General features: G+C 32.5%; 1 long non-coding RNA gene across 1 annotated transcript in view; it reads left to right on the forward strand.

Annotated features, from left to right (window-relative positions):
- Positions 1 to 13266, forward strand: part of LOC129229878 (uncharacterized) — a 38940-nt gene extending 25674 nt beyond the window's left edge. Inside the window, exons 2-3 of the long non-coding RNA XR_008581122.1 lie at positions 7000 to 7148; positions 11608 to 13266. This is a non-coding gene — a long non-coding RNA (uncharacterized LOC129229878). The remainder of the gene's footprint in view (positions 1 to 6999; positions 7149 to 11607) is intronic.
- Positions 13267 to 19376: the final 6110 nt, after the last annotated feature.

The raw sequence follows: 19376 nt of genomic DNA on the forward strand, positions 1-19376 counted from the left end.
GCAAATCCGGCCCTATATGTAATTCACTCTTACCTGCAGATTTTTGTAATTTTTACGAAAATTCGTCAGTTTTTACGGTTAAAGGATTTTTACAATTTTACCAATCTGAACGTGTGAATCCTTAAGGCTCTTCAAAATCTTTCGTCTGTAACAACACAAAATATCTAGCTTTTGAAATCACGCAAATTGAAAATAAACATTCTGAAAAGAAAGAAAAATCATAACAAGTAGATCGTTCTGTTAGCTCAAATGGGGGAGGGGGGTTCCCTTTTTTTAGGTTCTAATTTAAAAATATTTGTCAATTATTATAAGTGTTGCAGCTGAATGCATAGCTCGTTTAGCCTATATTTTCATTTTTATACTTGCCCAAATGGTTTTCAGTCCAAAATAGTGAATTTAGGCAAATTTTCAGCGCCCCAATGACAGCTGTACTATTTGTATTTAATGTTCTTTTTGTTTTCTTTTCTCCCATCAGAGAAAGACATTCGCTATTCTCTTCATTTTCATTGAACTATTCAAAAAGGAAAAAAAGAATCATTTTGTTTTAAGATTTTGGAAGATGTATTGTTACTTTTTTGAAGTCCTCCCAAAACTGGGGGGAATTGCCCCCTATGCAACCCCTCCTATAAATCCAACCATGTCCTTCTGAACTAGTCAAAAAAAAAAAAAATAATAATAATGATTTTTTAAAAAATTTTTGGAAGATATGTTGTTACTACATAAAGTCCTCCCAAAACTGGGGGGGCATTGCCCCCCTCTGACCCCCCATAAATCCGCCCATGGTGTGTGTTTGTGTAGGCGCATGTGCATGGGTACGTGTGTGTGTGTGTGTTTGTGTCTGTGCGCAGGCATGAGTGTGTGTATGTGTGTGTAGGCGTGTGCGTGTGTCTGTGTGTAGGATATGGACGCAACCTGGAGACGGTTTTCGCAAGAGGAGCAGCATCGTGAGGCCGGTCGACGCGACGGTAGTGCTGGCAGAGGGTGCTGGTGGGAAAATAAAATGATAGGAATTCAAAACAGTCAAGTGAGAACAATAAGCAATCATAATTGCTCAAAAAAAGAAAAAGAAAAGAAAAAAAAATGTTTTGTAAAAAAAAAAAAATGCGCAAAGTCCTATTTTTCACGAAAAATACTCGGACATACGTTAAAAAAAATATGGAACGGAAGATTTTCATAAGTGTTTGCTGAAATAAAGTCAATCAGTTCTCGATAAATGTTCGTCACCTAAAGATTTAAATTCGATGAACTGACTCAACTTATTATTTGTGAGGTTATTGTACAAAAGAATGCCTTTCTCGGTACGATTTCGGCTTTTTCAAAAAGTGGTAAAAGGGTGAAAGTTAACTTTTTCAAATAACTAAAAGTTTTAAATTGCCTGAAATAATTTAAGAGAAGTCTGAAATTCAGACAAAACTCAGGAGAAACTCATTCTTGAGTAGGACATTTCAAAAAATTCAGAACTCCATCAGAGAAATGTAATTTGTGCAATGAAAAAATGGCGCAAAGACAGAATCGCTATTCCAATGAACTATAGGAGGCGCTGCATGCTAATGGCGACTGAAAGAGGTAAATCCAGAGTGCACCACTTACGTAGAATATGACCTGTCCAATGAGACATCTGCCTTGTCAGTGCAAAATTGAAATGATTTACCTCTTTGGTTGATTTCTTAAATCACCGCAAGGTGGTGTATTCATCAAGCTCTGGAACTGCGAAATTACAGGAATCGTTTCAATAATTACCCAAATTACAGGGAATTTTATTTTCGCAACCTCAAGCGTCATGACCTCTTTAAACCTTTGTTATGACAAATGGACAAGGATTCTTGGCTTTTGATCTCTAAACGATCTTAAATAAGAAGCAGGTCAAACGATAAGAACTTTAACCTACATATGTGTTAGATTACATGGTCAACCGACAAGAACAGTGGATATATAACCTTTGGTATCAAGATTGATTCGTTTTTGAGTTAAATTTTGAAAAGGGTTAGTAATAACTGGTACGCCAATCGATTATTTTTATGCTGTTGCTGTCAAAAGTGCAATCGATTTCTTTTATATTGTGGCCCTGCATCATTTACTTTTGCATCGAAGTAAGAACTATTTCAGTCTTATTTTCAAGATATGTACATCAAGGAAAACTTTGACTTTAAACAAATATTATTTTTATGCTGAATTTCTGATTAAGGGTATAGTTAAGTCAGGATTTTGGCAATACGGATTCTGTTAAAAATCACCAAGATATTGGTTAAATCTAGTAAAATTTAGTTGCAACCATCTTATTTGTGAAACTTAAGGCCAATAAGATGGTTGAACATAAATTTTGCTAGATTTAACCAATTTCTTGGTGGAACATTGAATTTCAATTTTAACAGTGGAGTTTAATGAAGTAGTAAGGTTTACGTAAGAAAAACTCGATCCAAGTCACGCCTAAAGAATTGATTAAATGCCAATGGTGGTTTGAAACTTTTAAAAGGAATTTAATAATTGTATAAATCGCAAATTACGACTCTTAGTACATAGTAATAGGAAATATGATTCAGTTTATGCATTGGGTAAATGCATAGCGTTTCTAAAGGGACCCGTTTCGAAGAAATGAATGTACGTACTGTCCGACAACGGATTGTATGGAATTTTCAAACGTCCAGATAAGACGAATCTATCTGAATGAGGGGGGAAAGTAAAAATTTGATGCCGGTAATAGTTTAGCCGGTAAAAAATAATAGTTTCGACCATTTCCGGCTGTAAAACGGATGTTTGTCTTTCCATACAATCCGTGGTCAGACAGTAAGTTGTAAATCGCATGCAACTTGTAGTGAGAAACTGATTTAGTTTATGATCAGGGAATTCGGTAAATGCACAGCGTTTTAAAAGGGACTCGTTTGGAAGAAATGACGTACATAACTTTTGAAAATCGCATGCAACTCATAGCGGGAAGTTATAGGCAAACTGATTAAGTTTCTGCTCAGAGAGTTGGGTAAATGCATATAACGTTTCAAAGAGGAATCGTTTAACAGAAATGTACGCAACTGGTAAACCGCCCATATAGGGGGGGGGGGGGGTCAAGGGAGGGTTCGAACCCCCCTTAGAAATTAGAACTTCCTTGCTTTTAGTACTTTTTTCTTTGCAAAACTGTAAAAACATTTCTTCGCCAGCCATTAATGAATAAGTTAGTAAAAATGTCAAATTTTAACGGCTCTAATCTGTCCTGAAATCTGCTTCATTGGGGAAAATATCCTACTAAACCATGGTTAAAATATCTGAGCCCCCCTTACAATTTTGCTTATGGGCGCCCATGAAACCGCATGAAACTCATAGTGTAAAGTTCTAGGCAAACCGATTCAGTTTAAGTTCAGAGAATCGGTTAAATTCATAGCGTTTCAGTAAGATTAATATCAAGCAAAAGATTTAGATAGAATCTAATGCGCAGCTCGCAAACCGAATGTTACTAATTTTAGTGCATAATTTAAAAACAGAAAAAAAACTAGCCCTGTTCAGATAATTTGTTAAATGCATATTATTTGAAGAAGAATTGAGATAATATTTTAGCAAAACTAGAAAATCGCCCGTCAAGGTATGACGGGTGAAAATTGCTTCTACTCTTCTACATTTGTACGAAGCCATTGCGTGTTTGTGATATTTTAATAGCTGAATTGTAAAACTCCAGTAGATAGCGTTCATTGTTTTCGTTTCTTCATTCTTTGAAATGACAGTCTTACCAATAAAACAGTTAAGTTACTGGTTCGAGTTCCGCCTTGTCACAATAAAGTCTTTCTCTGCACGTTAAACATTACCAAATTTTGTTATCAAATTATCATGCCGTGGCACGAGTTTCATTGTTGAAACTCGCGGGGTATACTACCACTGGCTATTATATATATGAGGATTTTTAGAAGGAATCTAACGTGCAGCCCGTAAACCGTATTACATGGGCCACACTTAATGTGATGGTTTACACTGTTTTTCATACAGTGAGTATATGAGTAAGTTTTGTTGCGTCTACAAAAATATTTTCAAGCATCAACAAATCTGTACCTCAGAACCAGACTGACGTAAGTCCAAAAATTGCGATTTTCCGTTTATTAGTGCATTGTATGCAGAAGCCTATTCTGCATCAAGCCATGTGAACATAATTCTTCAAAAAAAAAAAAAAAATCCTTTTCGATTTTTTACGTTAAAAGAACGCGTTCCAATCTTTGCAAGCACCAGAAAAACTTTTTTTTCTCTTTCCTGTAAAATTACCACAATGTAAGTTACGTCCTTCTGGCTCTGAGGTACAGAAATTATCTCTGCATTAGAGGACATGTTCCCAAATCAATTATCAGAACCAACGTCACTCTAATAACTGGCTGACCGGAAGGAAACAAAGGGTAGTTGTAAGGGGAAATTATTCTAATTGGAGTGAGGTTTTAAGCGGGGTTCCTCAAGGATCTGTGTTAGGGCCTGTTTTGTTCATTGTTTTTATGAACGACTAGCAGTACCCGCACAGCGATGCCCGTGCTAAAAATTTAATGGAAGTCCGTTGAATAAAAAAAACTGACGCCCCCTCCCCTTCTGATGTGAAATGATCGTTTTTCTTTGTATAAAATGAGTACACACCTTTTCAAAAAAGAAAAAAAAAAACTATTTAAGTTTGTTTGGAATTTAAAACTTATCGTCAAAACATTAAATTAGATTTACAGTTGCTTTAAAACTCTATTTAGCGAGTGAAGCGGTTTTACTGCAATTTAAAATATTTCGCCAAATAAATCCGTCTAAAAAAAAAAAAAAAAAAAACCATCCCGTTGAACATTCAAAAATCGTCGTCGGAAAAAGAAGGAAAATGTCGTACATTTCACTCGGATAAAACAAATCAAAAGTTTCTTTTCTTTCAAAACAAATCGCCAAAAGCAATGAATTACATTAACGGTTGCCTTAAAACAATAATCATAGACTGAACTTCTCAGCGCCTAACGTGCCTTAAGAGCTGCGTTGCCCGGCTTTGCCCGGTCTACCTTGAGAACAAAAATTGTGTCAAGTGACATATATTCAACAATTAATTAAAAGAATAACTTAACAACTTAAAGAATAACTTAAATAAAAAAAAAATATCATGCAAAATTACCCTTCCAAATAATGACGACAGATATTAAAATATTTTTAAGAAATTAAAATGCTAAAGATGGATTTTAAAAGTGTAACCATGCAAACATGAAATAAAATAAGTTTAGGAATTGAAAATGAGAAAGATGGAAATAAACAATGGATTCAAAAAGCGTAACCATGGAAACGCGAAAATAAAATGGTTGAAAACCTGAATCAAAATGACGTATTTCGAAATTGATTTAAAAACGCTTGTAACTTTTCTTCCTTTGAAGATAGAAGCTAATTTTTTCGACCAAAGGTCGAGAGAAATCTGAAGTAAAAAATCTCGCTTTTTCCGATGCTGTCAAAAAGAAAACTGTAGGACAATTCCTTCACTTTTTATTGATAAATTTAATGAAGAAAGTAGTGCCCAAATTTCAGCTGAGCCTAAAAAAGTTTGAGCTAATAACGCAAATTACTCCCGCCGTAATTAAGTTAGAGCATTGAAATAAATTGTTTAGAACGTAGAAAATTCTACCCTTTTCAACGATATATAATATCAATATGTGCAAGTATTTTTTACCCCTTTAATAGCCAATAATAGACAATTTACGTGAAATTTGGGCCTAAATTTGAATAAAAAAAGAACTATTTATCGGATTTCTTCGAATTATAGTCTATGTTACTCAGTAAGAAAGCACCTTTCATATAGTGAAATAATTTTTCAAATAGGTGCAGTGGTTCCGGAGATTACCTCGAACATATAAACACACAAAAATCCGCCCTCTCTCTTTATAATATTAGTAAAGATATTCATAAAAATATTTCTGGGAACATGAATTGTTTTGATGATGATGTCAAAGTTATGGGCAGTGTAGAAAATGAAGAACAAGCAAATCAGCTGCAAGTCATATTACGGAGTGGGCTGATAAATGGCTGTTAATGTTGGGAAATGTGAAGTGCTACATTTAAGGCATGGAAATAAGTGTACAAGTTATTATTTGCAAGGTTCAGTCATTAGTCAGGCGGAAAAAGTTGTTGATCTGGGCGTCTTAATAAGTCAGGATTTAAAGTTTAGCCAACAGTGCAGCATAGCTAGTAGTAACAAAGCCAATAAGATGCTTGGGTTTATCAATAGATCTATTTCAAACAAATCTAAAGAAATACGTGAAATACACCGCCAGCTCAGTCATTTCAGTTTGTTTCGCACTCTTGGCTTCCTTGAGGTTTTCCATCTCCAGCTCAGTCACTTTCCTATGCCGGGCTGATGAGTGCTAATAAGCACGAAACTGCAGTCCTCGGCTGGAAATGACTGAGCTGGCGGTGTATTTCACGTCTTTCTGCTTTAGCCCTGGCTAATGGGCGGTAATTTATTGAATAAATCTAAAGAAGTTCTTCTGCCCTTATATAGAAGTTTGGTATGACCCCATTTGGAGTATGCTGTTCAGTTTTGGTCTCCTTACCTTAAGAAAGATATTAATGTATTGGAAAGGGTTCAAAGGCGGGTTACAAGACTAATAAATGGACTTTCTCATTTAGACTATGATTCCAGGCTTAGAAGGCTAAATATGTACAGTCCTGAGCAAAGAAGAGACCGAGGGGACTTGATTCAGTTGTTTAAATTTATTAAAATGAAAGATGTTACGGAACTGAAGTTTAGCACTGAAAACAGGACAAGGGGTCATTGTTTTAAGCTATTTAAATCTCAGGCTAACATGGATATTGGGAAAAATTATTATTTTAGCAGGGTAGTGGAACCTTGGGACAGCTTACCGGAAGAGGTGGTAATGAGCAAGGGAGTAGATAGTTTTAAGAGGGCCATTGATCTTCACTGGGGATTGTAAACTGACTAGGACTAGTCTAGCTGGGCCCAGAGCCTGTTGCTGGTCGTCACTTTTGTATTTGTATAATAATGAGCGGAAATTCACTCTTTTGCAGATGCGTCCGTGTGTAGTTTGTCTGTGCGTGCTCGGCGTCCTGTTATTGGCAGTCCACAACAGTCAGTCCCAGCCTGTGAAATTCCAGAAGTGGGAGGACTATTTGGAGGCCATGGGAAAGGAGTTCACGCAAAAGGAGGACAAATGCAAGTAAGTAGTTGACTTCTCTAAGATGTTCAAATTTACAAACTGTTTGCGATCACGAAAAGCTTTTGTAGCCTAATTTATTTCTTAGACAGAAATTTCACACTTCAATGGAACATTTGGAGTGGATGAGGCGCTAAGTTTTTCGAAATCCCGCCACGACTACTTTACTGTAACTCTGCCAGCTTTTAAAATAATTCACCAACTTTAAATTGATAACAACTTTAAAGTGATTCATTTAGCAGGGATGAGGAGTTTTTCGAAATCTTACCTGTCAAGAAATTTAACCAGCCAACAAGAAACGAAACCTGATCAACGATCTAAGCAAAGTAAAAAGTACACGTTTTTTAAGGTTATTTGAAGTTGTTACTGTCAGAGCATTTGAAGAATAATTCAGCGTACGTAGTTGCATTGTATTTTAGCCATCAAATATTTTTATGTACTTGATGACCTAAACTGATGCACAGACGTTAAAATCCTGATGTCCTAAATAAAAAAAATCTATACGAAGGCAAAATAATGCTCTTACAAACATAAAGAAAGTGTTGAAATAAAAAAAATATTTTTAGTTAAACAAAAATTTCATTTAGAGAAGTACCGAGTAGCACTTTGGCCGAGTACCGAGTACTAGGCTTTTCACTACTCGGCCAAGTTAGCGAACACCAATTATGTTTTAAGAAGAACCACCGACATACATGTTGATGAATTTTGAACTTATTGGAATAGTAGTATAGACCTCCTTGTCTATATAATAGTTTTTAAAGCTAAATTCCTGCTGAAATTTAATTACGAATTATTTTAAAAAAATTTGTTTCTGTCAAAAATTTTACAAAAAAAATATTTTTAAAATTAAAAATAAATAAATAAAAGGTATGATTAATCAAGTTGGAATTAAAACAAATTATACAAATCTATTATAGTTCTTGTCCGTCAAACATAAATAATTTTTAAAAGCATATGAAACAAATGTGCAGAAACACTACAAACATGTGTTTCTGCGTTACGAGGAACGTCTTTTTCAGTGCATAAAATGTGAGCTAAAGAATGTAAAGACATTCGACAAAAAAAAAAAAAAAAAATCCGACTTTTGTCGAATGCCTTTAAATCCACAAGCTCACATTTTGTGCATTGAAAAAGGGATTCCTTGTAACACCAAAACACGTGTCTGCAGTGTTCCTGCACTGTAACGTTGTTTTATTTCCTTTTATTTTTTAAGCAAATGTATTTTATGTTTCTTATAACTAATTTTTGTTTGTAGCAAAAATCCATTTTTAATGTAAAAATTCCATATTTTTTATACTTACCTTTTTTGCACAATTTTTAATAAATATCTTTTATTAACTTTGTTGACATTAAAATAAAGATTTATGCCATTAAAGCATTACAAACTTTATTATTCTCACAATTTAAATTTGACTTGTAAATGATATCAGAATATTATATATGCTTGCGCTTTTTTATAAATTTTAATATGTCTTCGACAATATTCAATTTTTTGCAACTACTCGGTATTGGCCGAGTATCTGATCAAAATTTGGCCGAGTAGGCCGAGTACCGAATACTTACCGAGTACTCGGTACGTCTCTAATTTCATTTAAATTTTACCTATTTATTGAATTTAAATAAAATGTATTAATTCAGAGAACAGAGATGAAATTTTTTATTGAAGTTTAAAATACTCGCTCAATTATAAAAGATAATAATATTGGGGGGAGGGAGGTATACAAAAAGGCCAGCTCAGAACGAGGAAAAAACACCCAAAAATGAAAAAAAAAAAAGGTAAATTAATAAAATAAAATACCCAAAGATACGTGAAAAAAGGTAAAAATTTATTAAAACATCGTAAACTAAACAAAATTCCGTATCATTTGAATTGAATTTATTGCAGTTTTGAATTAAAAACCAAAGAACTAGTAGGGGAATGTGGTGCAAAGTGAAACGGTGAAATATTTACTACTCTTTTATCGTCACTTACTTAGTAATATTTTAACTATGTAGTAACATATGTAGTCTATTCTAGTCAAGAAAAAATTACCTCTGAAAATCAAAATATGATAATATAAGCAATTTTCAAAAATTGATGCTCAAATTGTACTATTTTGCTGTAGGTCAAAAATTATTTTGATATTATCAAATTACAAAGTTCTTGTTTCTAACATTTTAAATATTAATTGGGACTTTCTAATATTCGATGTAGTATTTCTTAAGTTAATATTTAGCTTATTTGTATTTTAAATATTTTTATCACAATCAGTTTTCATGTGGGACAAAACGGATGGGATAAAGTGAAATAGTTAATTTTATTTTCTCATTCAATCATTTCCTAAATCACTTACGCATTCATTTATCAACTAATTTATTTTCAGTCTTTCAATTAGTAATTCATTTATATTAATTCTTTCATTCACTTATTTTCTTATTGATTCACTATTTTACTCACTCATTTTTCCTCCATGCATTAATTAATTTCTTTTATTTATCACTAGTGGTACCCGCACGGCTTTGCCCGTAATAGAAAAAATAAAAGGTCTTTTGATTCGCCTGCATATTTACAAATAATGTATGGTGAATTTTCTCGCCAATTGGCTTGTACCCATGTTACAGTTCCACGTTATGATAACTTCGTATCTCGCCAATTGGCTTGTGCCCATGTTACGGTTCCACGCTATGATAATTTCGTAATTTACTCGTTCATCTTATGATAATTTTGTTCTTAAAATTGGAATAGAAAAAGAACCACATTGAATTTTCGAAAAATCGCTTCGAGGTGCACACCTTTATGCTACAAACTAACTTTGTGCCAAATTTCATGAAAATCGGCTGAACGGTCAAGGCGCTATGCGCGTCACAGAGATCCAGACATCCTCCGGACAGAGAGACTTTCAGCTTTATTATTAGTAAGAAGATAAAGATAAAGAAAAAGCATCTATTGTCTGTTGCGTGCACCACATATTTTTCCTTTTAAAGCTCACAAGTATTTTAATAGCTATTAAAAATTCACAATAAAATTTTACAGACAATCGGTAAGGAATTCTGAAACTATATGAGGATTTAAATATGTATGCAATGATTATATATTTTTTAGTTCATTTCAAAAACATGGTAGGCTTTAAAACTTTTTAATTTAATTAATTATTTTTAATTACTCCACACCAATTTTAATAGTGTTGCATCCAGGGGCGGATACAGAAATCTGTTTTGGACGGAGCTCAGGAAATGGAAAACCGCCTACTCCCCCCCCCCCTTCATACAATGTTTCACCAAAAAGTGTTCACGATTTCACGTTTAAATGTATTTTAGGAGCTCATAAAGTCAATAATTCTACTTTTAAGTACATAAAAATTTTACACAACTTATACTTTGAATGTTTGAATGTGAACGTAAAATGTCTTGAATACTTCAAGCCAATTCCTAAATTCTATATAATTTCACAGAGATGCTATAAAATGATCGGTTGTAATTAGGAACATTGAAAAATGATTATAATACGATGCCAAGGCTTTAAAATAATATGTAATTAAGAAAATCATAGCTTCATCTACATAAGTTTTATGGAAGAACTCAGAAACTTTCTTTGCGAATTTTAAAGTAGTTTCTGATTTGTTTTGAAAAGAATGATACAGTTGAGATAACATTTTGATACTACATGCCATTTTCATTAATATTATGGTTTTTCCAATAAACTACCATGTGATTTCTTTCAATTTGCATTTTTTATAAGACGAGGAAGAAATCTATTGTTTTGCAAAAATAGTTTCCTGCATTGAAATGGCTCTTCTAGGTACTTCTACACATATTTTAAAAATTTTAATTATTGATTCCATCAATGAAGAATGGACGAATCGCGGTATTACGTTCCCTTTAACTCGAAACCAGTGACTTAAAATCAAGAGCGGTCTTCAGGGTCCCATCCAACTAAACCACACCAAAAAAACACAAATAGTGGTAGGTACAAGGGACCCTGGAGTGAAAAAAAAACTACAGATGCAAATTTGTTTGATTTAAATTTTAAATTATACTAGCCAACCATCTTGCGGTAAATAATTTTCTTTTACACTAAACGTTAGTATCAGAATTTCTGTTTTTGCAATCCTCTAAAAAAGTTCTGTGCTACAAACATTCTTGTCGAACAGCTTTTATTGATCTTAATTATGTTACTCTCATCTTAAAAGTTTAAGATGTTACCTATTTGTAATATGAGGGGGGGGTGATAACAAGAAGCATATGACATGGCATTTTTAATAACAATTGACTGTTGAAAAATAGTATGACGTGTGACATGAGGAAGGTGTAAGTTGAACTGTGACACTTAGTGAACGGGGAGCGGGGGGGGGGGGGTGCAAATATGAGACATCTTTCCCAACAACTCCTGAGTCAAAAAAATTGTTTTGTATGAGAGAACTTCTTAATAATATAAAAAGTTTTACATAAATTCATTGCATTAATATGTCATGATACTTTTCAGAAATGATCCAGAGTCCCAGAACATATGTGAGAAATGTTCCAAAGTGACCAAAAATGAGGTTGTCTTTCCTCTCTGCTGCCAAGAACAAAAAGGAGTCAGAACTTGGTGCAAGAAGTTCCTCAGTTACACTTATAAAGAATAACAGCTGGACATCACAGAAGAATGATACATCCCACCATTTTCATAAGAATTCTTTTGACTGAAGCTTCATAATGAAAGCTTAGGTGATCGGACCTTCTTGTTATAGCATGAAATAATTTATAAGTGCTTATATATGTGTGTGCATGAGAATTTTAACAATTTATAGTGCAAAAGAAATTTAATTGAAAAAAAAAAAAAAAAAACTCAAGAACTTTAATATAAGATGCAGAAAACTGGAATGAACACTGTAACAATATATTTGTTTTATTCGTGGAAGATTTTACCAAAGTTTCCGAATGAGATTTTTGTACGATTTTTGTGTCCTGCTCTCTAGGGAAACGAACTATGGATAAATGAAGGTTAATATTACGAGATTTAACTGCCCAAATGACAATAGTTTTGTACATTTACGAACTTGGGAAGATATAAATAAAAAACGAACTAAAATAATGATAAATTACTGAAGATTGGCAATGGGAAGCAAATTTTCTGAAGCGCCTGAAAGGTGAAAGGGTTTTTGCTATTATCATGCACAAGATACGATCTTTTTACAATTTTTGTTAACTCTTACCAATGTAAATACAAAAAAAAAATTGAATTAGTACTGTCTGACCATCGATTAAATGGAAAGGCTAATATCCGGTTTATGGGCGGAAATGGACGTATCTATTAGTGTATAGGGATGTTAGTTGGTTTCTTTTATATGTGCACTTTTGTCTCTCTATTATTTAGCCTTAGTTTTGTAAAAATGAAAATTTGCTCACAGCAACATTTTTTGAATCTAAAGTATATTCGAACTATATTCTCACGGCAAAAATTAATTGAATTATTTATTCACAACAAAGTTTTGAGCTTACCATTTTGCTTTTACCTTCCTGAACGAAATGAAAATATTGTATTTTCTTTTTGTTGTTTCCATGGTAACTATTTTTGTTTCCCTTTATTTTATTTTTGAGAATGCAATAAATGAATAATGCACTAGTGACATTATGAAGCTCGTGCATCAAAATCCCATCGTTATTTCCCCTTTTCCCCTGCTAGATTCATTCAGATGGAATCGTCTTTACTTGGCAGATTGCCGAATTACATACAATCCGTGGTCAAATAGTACATTTCATTTTTTGAGACAAATCTACTGAATTGTAAAAAATGAGATCATTTTATCATATATATGCAAATATGAAGGTTATTAAATAAGTGTAAAATTATTTATATGTAGAGGATCTTACCTTAGCAGATCTCTTGAAATGTATAAAATAAGGTTTATTTAACACTGCAGTTTGGATGTGATACCCGGGCTGTCTGGTGTATTGCATGTACTAGAAGAGTGTACTTGAGTATATATAAATATGTAGGCAATCGACAATTCGTTTGCAATATATATGTTGATCTTATGTAAAAAGATTATCTTGAAGGTCAGACTTGAGGTATTTTTTAAAACCATATTTAAAAAAAAAACTTGAAAAGCGCCAATATGTAGAAAATTAATAGGTCATTCTTTTATGCAGATCAAATGTAATCTCTCTCTCTCTTTTTTTTTTGTGAAATTCATCACATTTTTGAATTTAAGAAGGCATGAATATATAGAATATCAAATAATGAATCAACTATGTTCTCAGTTCTAAAATGCAGAGATTTTTAAGTTGAAATAAAAACAGAAAAATGTTTTTTAATATCGATAAAAAAGGCCTTATTTGGCAAATAATTTTATGGATATGAGTAATGTTAGAATATGGTTTTGGGCACATAACTACTGGGGTTGGTACATAAGTGCAGTAGAGCAGCCAGAAATTATCTTCTGGGTGAATTTTTTGTTCCTAACCACAAGCATGCCCACCTGCCCCCAAATAACAGACCCCCTTCAAAATATATATATATATATATATATATATATATATATATATATATATATATATATATATAACCCTAAAATCGGAGGGTGACTACCCCCCCCCTCCCTAAGTTGGGTATCCCTGTCTACTACACCTAATTAAGTAAAAGCAAAAATAATGAATGGCAAGGCGAGATCTAGAGACAAAAATTTCACAACAAATAAAATAAAACTAAAGTGCAACAAAAACAGGTTAACAGGTCTTAGGTTTAAAACTGGTTAAAACAGGTTTTAAACCTGTTTTTAACCTGTAAAAATGGTTTTTAACAGATTAAAAACATTTTAATCTCACTTTTCTCATAAGATTAAAAAAAAAAAAATTGATTACATGCTTGAACATATCTGAGTGCTTTATGTATATGTTTCCAAAGAAAAGTCTGTAGCACCCACTTATAAACAATAAATGAAGGGGGCGGGGGTTCCCCTTTAAATAAATATATTACACTGTACTTTCTTAGAAAATGAACTAACTTTATAAAAAAAGAGTATAATGAATACAGTTTAATTGTTCATATTCAATTTTATTTGACCGAAATAGGGAAGTGATATTGGGTCAAATGAAAAAAAAATTTCAAGAGTATTTTTTTTTAAATATATAAGGAAACAAAATTGGCAAAAACTTTCAGGGCAAAATCGTACATTGGAACCATTTGGAAAAAAGAAAAAAGAAGTATTAGTTTGAGCTTATTTCAGACATTGTTTTTTGTAGAGTAACGAAACAAAAATTTAATTTAATGAAACTTCCAGATTTAACAATGTAACGCAATGAATGCAAGTAAATTTTATTGAGAAAAACATTATTTTGACAAGATAACTTCATGCATTAGTATTTAATTATTTTAGCTCAAATATTCAGCGTTATACTGAATTATTGATGCAATATTTTATATATGAATGTGCATGTGTAAATAATTATACAGATGTTTTGAGCAGTGTGTATGTTCAAATGTGTTTGTGTATTAATTAACATGTTATTTATTATATTTTATAATTATTATTAATAAAAATATTTGATTATTTCGATTTGTTGTATCCTTTTATTGTAAAAACAATTACTTTTTTAATACTACTGCTACAGAATCAGGGCCTGACTAACCTCTGAAGTTAAGGGAAGCCAAGTCTCATTTTAGGGCCCTCCACCTTTTGTTTTTAGTGTATATTTTTCAAAAATTCTACGCGCATTGAAACAAAACTCACTAATGCTATAATATATATTACAGTAGGCGCCCACTTAATGTGATCATCAAGGGTCTGTTCAGGATTTTTCACAGGGTCCGTTTTTTGTGAAAAATCAAATAATTTTGTGAAAAATGAATTAATTTTGTGAAAAATCAAAAAATTTCGCAAAAAAAAAAAAAAAAATTGTTAAAACGAAATTTTAGAATTTAGAGATGGCACAAACTGCATCAATTAAACTTAAAGTTGAGTGTTTTCTTCTTCTATGACGAGAAAATCATTCTGGATTTTTTTTCTGATATTTGGCGGGGGGGGGGGGGGCATCGCTCTTTCAAGTATCAATATTTATCTACCATTCTGCATTATGTTAAATTATACTAGATATATTTCTGTACAGTATTTAAAATAATTGTAACAAAAATATAAATAAATAAAACAAAATTCAGAATAGGGTTCAGCATTCAACTTTTTGACCCAAGACACTCTTAAAAAGCACAGAATTTCGTTTAAAACTTATAAATTCCGTGATTTTAACAAAAATAAAAAGACATTTCAATTGTTTACCTCTTAACAAAGCGTAATAATCATCAAAAATTCGAAAAATCGGATTCCCATAGCGGATGCAAAGAGATCGCAATTCTCAAAGTGAAGGCATCAAAAGTATAAAAACGGCTTGTAAAAGAAATATTTTTGATAAAATTATTTTAAAATTGCATTTTAGAGTCCTATGATAACATATCATTAATATCTGTGGACACAGTTGACCCCCCCCCCCAAAAAAAAAATAATAATAAAATAAAATAAACCATCTATTCAGCATTTTAATTTTTGACTCATAACAGAAAATGGAATTTTCTTTAAAAACTTGAAATGAGAGTTCTAACAGAAATAAAGAGACTTCATTTATTTGAATCCTAATAAAGCGAAGTCAGCTTGAAAAAAGAACAAAATATGATTCTCATATCGGATGTTAAAAAATTGTATTTTTCAAATGTAGACATCTAAAGAAAAAAAAAAACGGTAATCAAAAGAGTTTTTTAAAGTTAGTCATCCTTTGTTAGCATCGAAAAATCAAAAAAAATATAATTTTCTCCCAAAATAACAATTAAACATCGCACCGCACCGTAAAAACGCAAATATTGACAAGCCTACAAAATGATGAGAATATTTTCTAATCAAGTCATGATAAAGGTTCAACGCCAGACGCTAAGTGGTGATAGTTTTGAATTTGGTAACCCTATCTGAAGCGATCATATTTTTTCCTCACCCTTACTATCCCTTTGCAGTTTAAGTTCATTTCGCAGATATATATTATTGTTTATTAAATCATGAGCGGAGAAAAGTGCTTACCAATGCCTTTTCAAAAAAATTTACAACAGCATCGCTGCTAATTAGCTGTGATAAAACAAACAACCATTATATTTATTTGGCAGTAGCAATTTATTTATCACTTGCAGGAGCATCGCAAGAGTGCCGATTTTTTTTTTTTTTTTTTTCAAAATTAGCCGATTTTGTATAAGCTGATCCCTCTAATTTGACTTAAAAAAAGGTTCCAAAAATTATCGGTTTATACACAAAAATATGCGTTATTTTGCTTTCAGATCCGATCTTGTTTATCAGAATTTTGTGAAGGGTCCGTTTTGTTTGATCGGGATTTTGTGAAAGGTCCGTTTTGGTTGATCGGATTTTTGTGACGGGTCCGTTAACGGACCCAAATATCCTCTGGCCAGACCCCTGATCATGGTTAATGTTATCATTCGCTTAATGTTATATCAGAATCACGAAGTCCCGGAACACATGTATGTTAACACACGTTAAAAAAGTCAGATATTGTAATCAGCGTCTTTATTTATTGTTATCACTTTTTCATAAACTTTCAATTTTTTATCTTGTTTTTGTTCCTCAATTAACAGAAATACATAGGCAAACCCTGACAAGACTAGTTTTCTGTGTAGCATTTTGTGGTTTTCAATAGCAGTTCAAAATTTTTCTAGGAAGGAAGCTATAGAAAGTTCGCCCCCAGTGATCACAGACTCCCCCAAAGAAAACTTTCTTTTGCATCTAAAAAAATTCAATCGCTGGACATGTTGCAGGCATTGATATAGGACCTCCATTGTTGCCATTACTTTGTGAACTATTGAAGAATTGTGTCAAGATTGAAAACAAAGCGAAGTTAAATTAAAATTTAAACAACAAGCAAAACCATGCTGGAAAAGATAGAAAAGCGGAATGTGCTTTGAAACTGGTTTACAAATGTCAGGGAAAACAGTCATATTTTACTTCACCTATTACTATGTGATTAAAAATTGCATAATTTAGCTTTAACTTTTTATAATTCAGATATTTCCATTCTGTTAATTTAATAATTTATAATTTAAAACTGCGTTTAGTTGAGTCATTGTGATTTTAATTTGAGGTTGCCAAAATAAAAGCACCTTAATTGGAAATAAATCATTATTTTGTGTATCCCGAATTCTTTTCAGTTATTGTTATCAGTCGGTTATTGTTATCAAATTATATTTGTCCCAAAGGGATCACATTAAGCGGCGCCTACTGTATTTCCAAAAACGCCCAAGCAGATTTCCGATAATTTACCCCCCCCCTCCCACCCCCTTCCCTCAGCCATATTGAACTTTCGTACATTTGATATTTTGTACTCTCGTTCGCAGCAATAAGGATGGTTAGTTGTTTCAGATTTATCACTTCATAAAATTTATCAAGTTTGATAAAAGTATATTGCAGAATAACAGGAAATATCCAAAGATGTTTAGCACAAATAAACAGATTACAGAATACACCTGTTTCAGGGTCTCAAGGAACCCCTTTTACAATTCAAAGGTGTGAACTTCTAGATGTAAAGACACCCAGTAAAAGTAGGCTTGCCAGATTTCTGAAATGTCCAACGAGGACACCGGGACCCCTCCCCCCCCCCTCGTCGTGAGTACTCAAAAGGGAACCAGGGGGAGATAGTAGACTAAAAGTAAAATTTTCTGAAAACAGTGAAATTTTCCGAAACTATGAAGAACTCAACCCCTCCCCCCCCCATCCGTAAAACTTTTTGCAAACTGCAAACAAAATTGAAAGGAAACATTTTGAATGTTTTTTTTTTTTTTCAAAGTTTTTTAGCTTTAGAATATGTTGCCAGACCAAATTTTTTTTGGAAATTTCGGATCCCAAACACACTTGAAGAGAACACACCCTTGGCTGGTTTTTGGTTTTTAGCGTGTTTTAGAGGGTAGTTCATTCTCAATGCTATGAATAATGACTAATTATGAGCCTAAACCAGGGGTAATAATGAATGACCCAAGCAGATAAATTAAAAAATTTCATTTCTTAGATGTAAAATTAATATAATAAATATTAACAAGTCTATGTTTCAAATGACAAAATAATTTTCCAAAATAATCTTTAACAGTTAATTATTTTTAGACTTTTTTGGTCATCTAATCAAATTTATCTTTTTCCGGGACAAGAAGCAAACCGGCCAGGACACTGGGATTTTGCCTGAAAACCGGTACTGTCCCGGTCAAACCGGGATGTCTGGCAAGTCTAAGTAAAAGCAATGAAAATGGACAGCAGACAGCTTAAATATAAAAATAAGCAAATAAAAAAAGCAAAACAAGACAAAATGGAACTCAAAGTCAAAATTTATTGCATGATTCCCTCCCAGAGAAAACCGTTCAGCAATAAATTTCAGTAAAAAGATAAAATACATTTTGCTGTCAAAATAAAACCACTTATTAATAAAGTAGCAATAAATTTATGCCCAAAAATTTTTGCTACAAATCAACTGCCACACTTAGGGAAAAGAAGAATAAACATAATTCAAAAAAACAGAAAGAAGTCGGAAAACAGCAAAAAGTTAAATAAGTAGAAAATAAAACATGAAATGGAAACATAAAGACAGAAACAAGTACCAAAGAAAGACATTAAAATAACCACCTACAACCAGGGTTGGCTGGATTGGATCCAATGGGTTTTTTTTGAAAAAACACATTATTTAGCCCACTTTTGGGTTTTTTAAAATTTTCTGAGAAGTTTCTTAAAAAACTAATTAATTTAAATACTTTTACAATTTAAACTTCTTTTTTATTTGTTCTGCACCACAGACAATGGACATAAAAAATGAATTTTGAACTTTAATAGTATTCAACTCTTAACGGCATTAAAAAAATACTTCAAAGATTAAAAAATATGTATTTAACTTTTTTCTTTAACTGGTCAATAAATAACTCAAATTATCTTGACTACGTCCTGTCACTTCTGATTTTCTCAATAGTTATAGATTGTACAGAGGAAACTACTCTAGCAAAAAGGTTTTCATGTGGATTATTTTCGGAAACCCAGCATGTCACAAATCTCGAATAAACTAGGTATATTTTCTAGAAATTAAACAGGTTTTACAAACAGTCGGACAGAAAACGGAACGAAAAAGTTTAATATTTCTTACTCTGTACACAGAAATAGAAAAACAGGCAACATAAAATTTAAAGAAATGTCTTGATTAAGCTGGAATTCAGTAAAAAGGGATTTAAACTACTTGAGGCTCTACAGTAGTTTT

The sequence above is a fragment of the Uloborus diversus genome, chromosome 9, assembly GCF_026930045.1.
Source record: "Uloborus diversus isolate 005 chromosome 9, Udiv.v.3.1, whole genome shotgun sequence".
Classification (NCBI taxonomy): Eukaryota; Metazoa; Arthropoda; class Arachnida; order Araneae; family Uloboridae; genus Uloborus; species Uloborus diversus.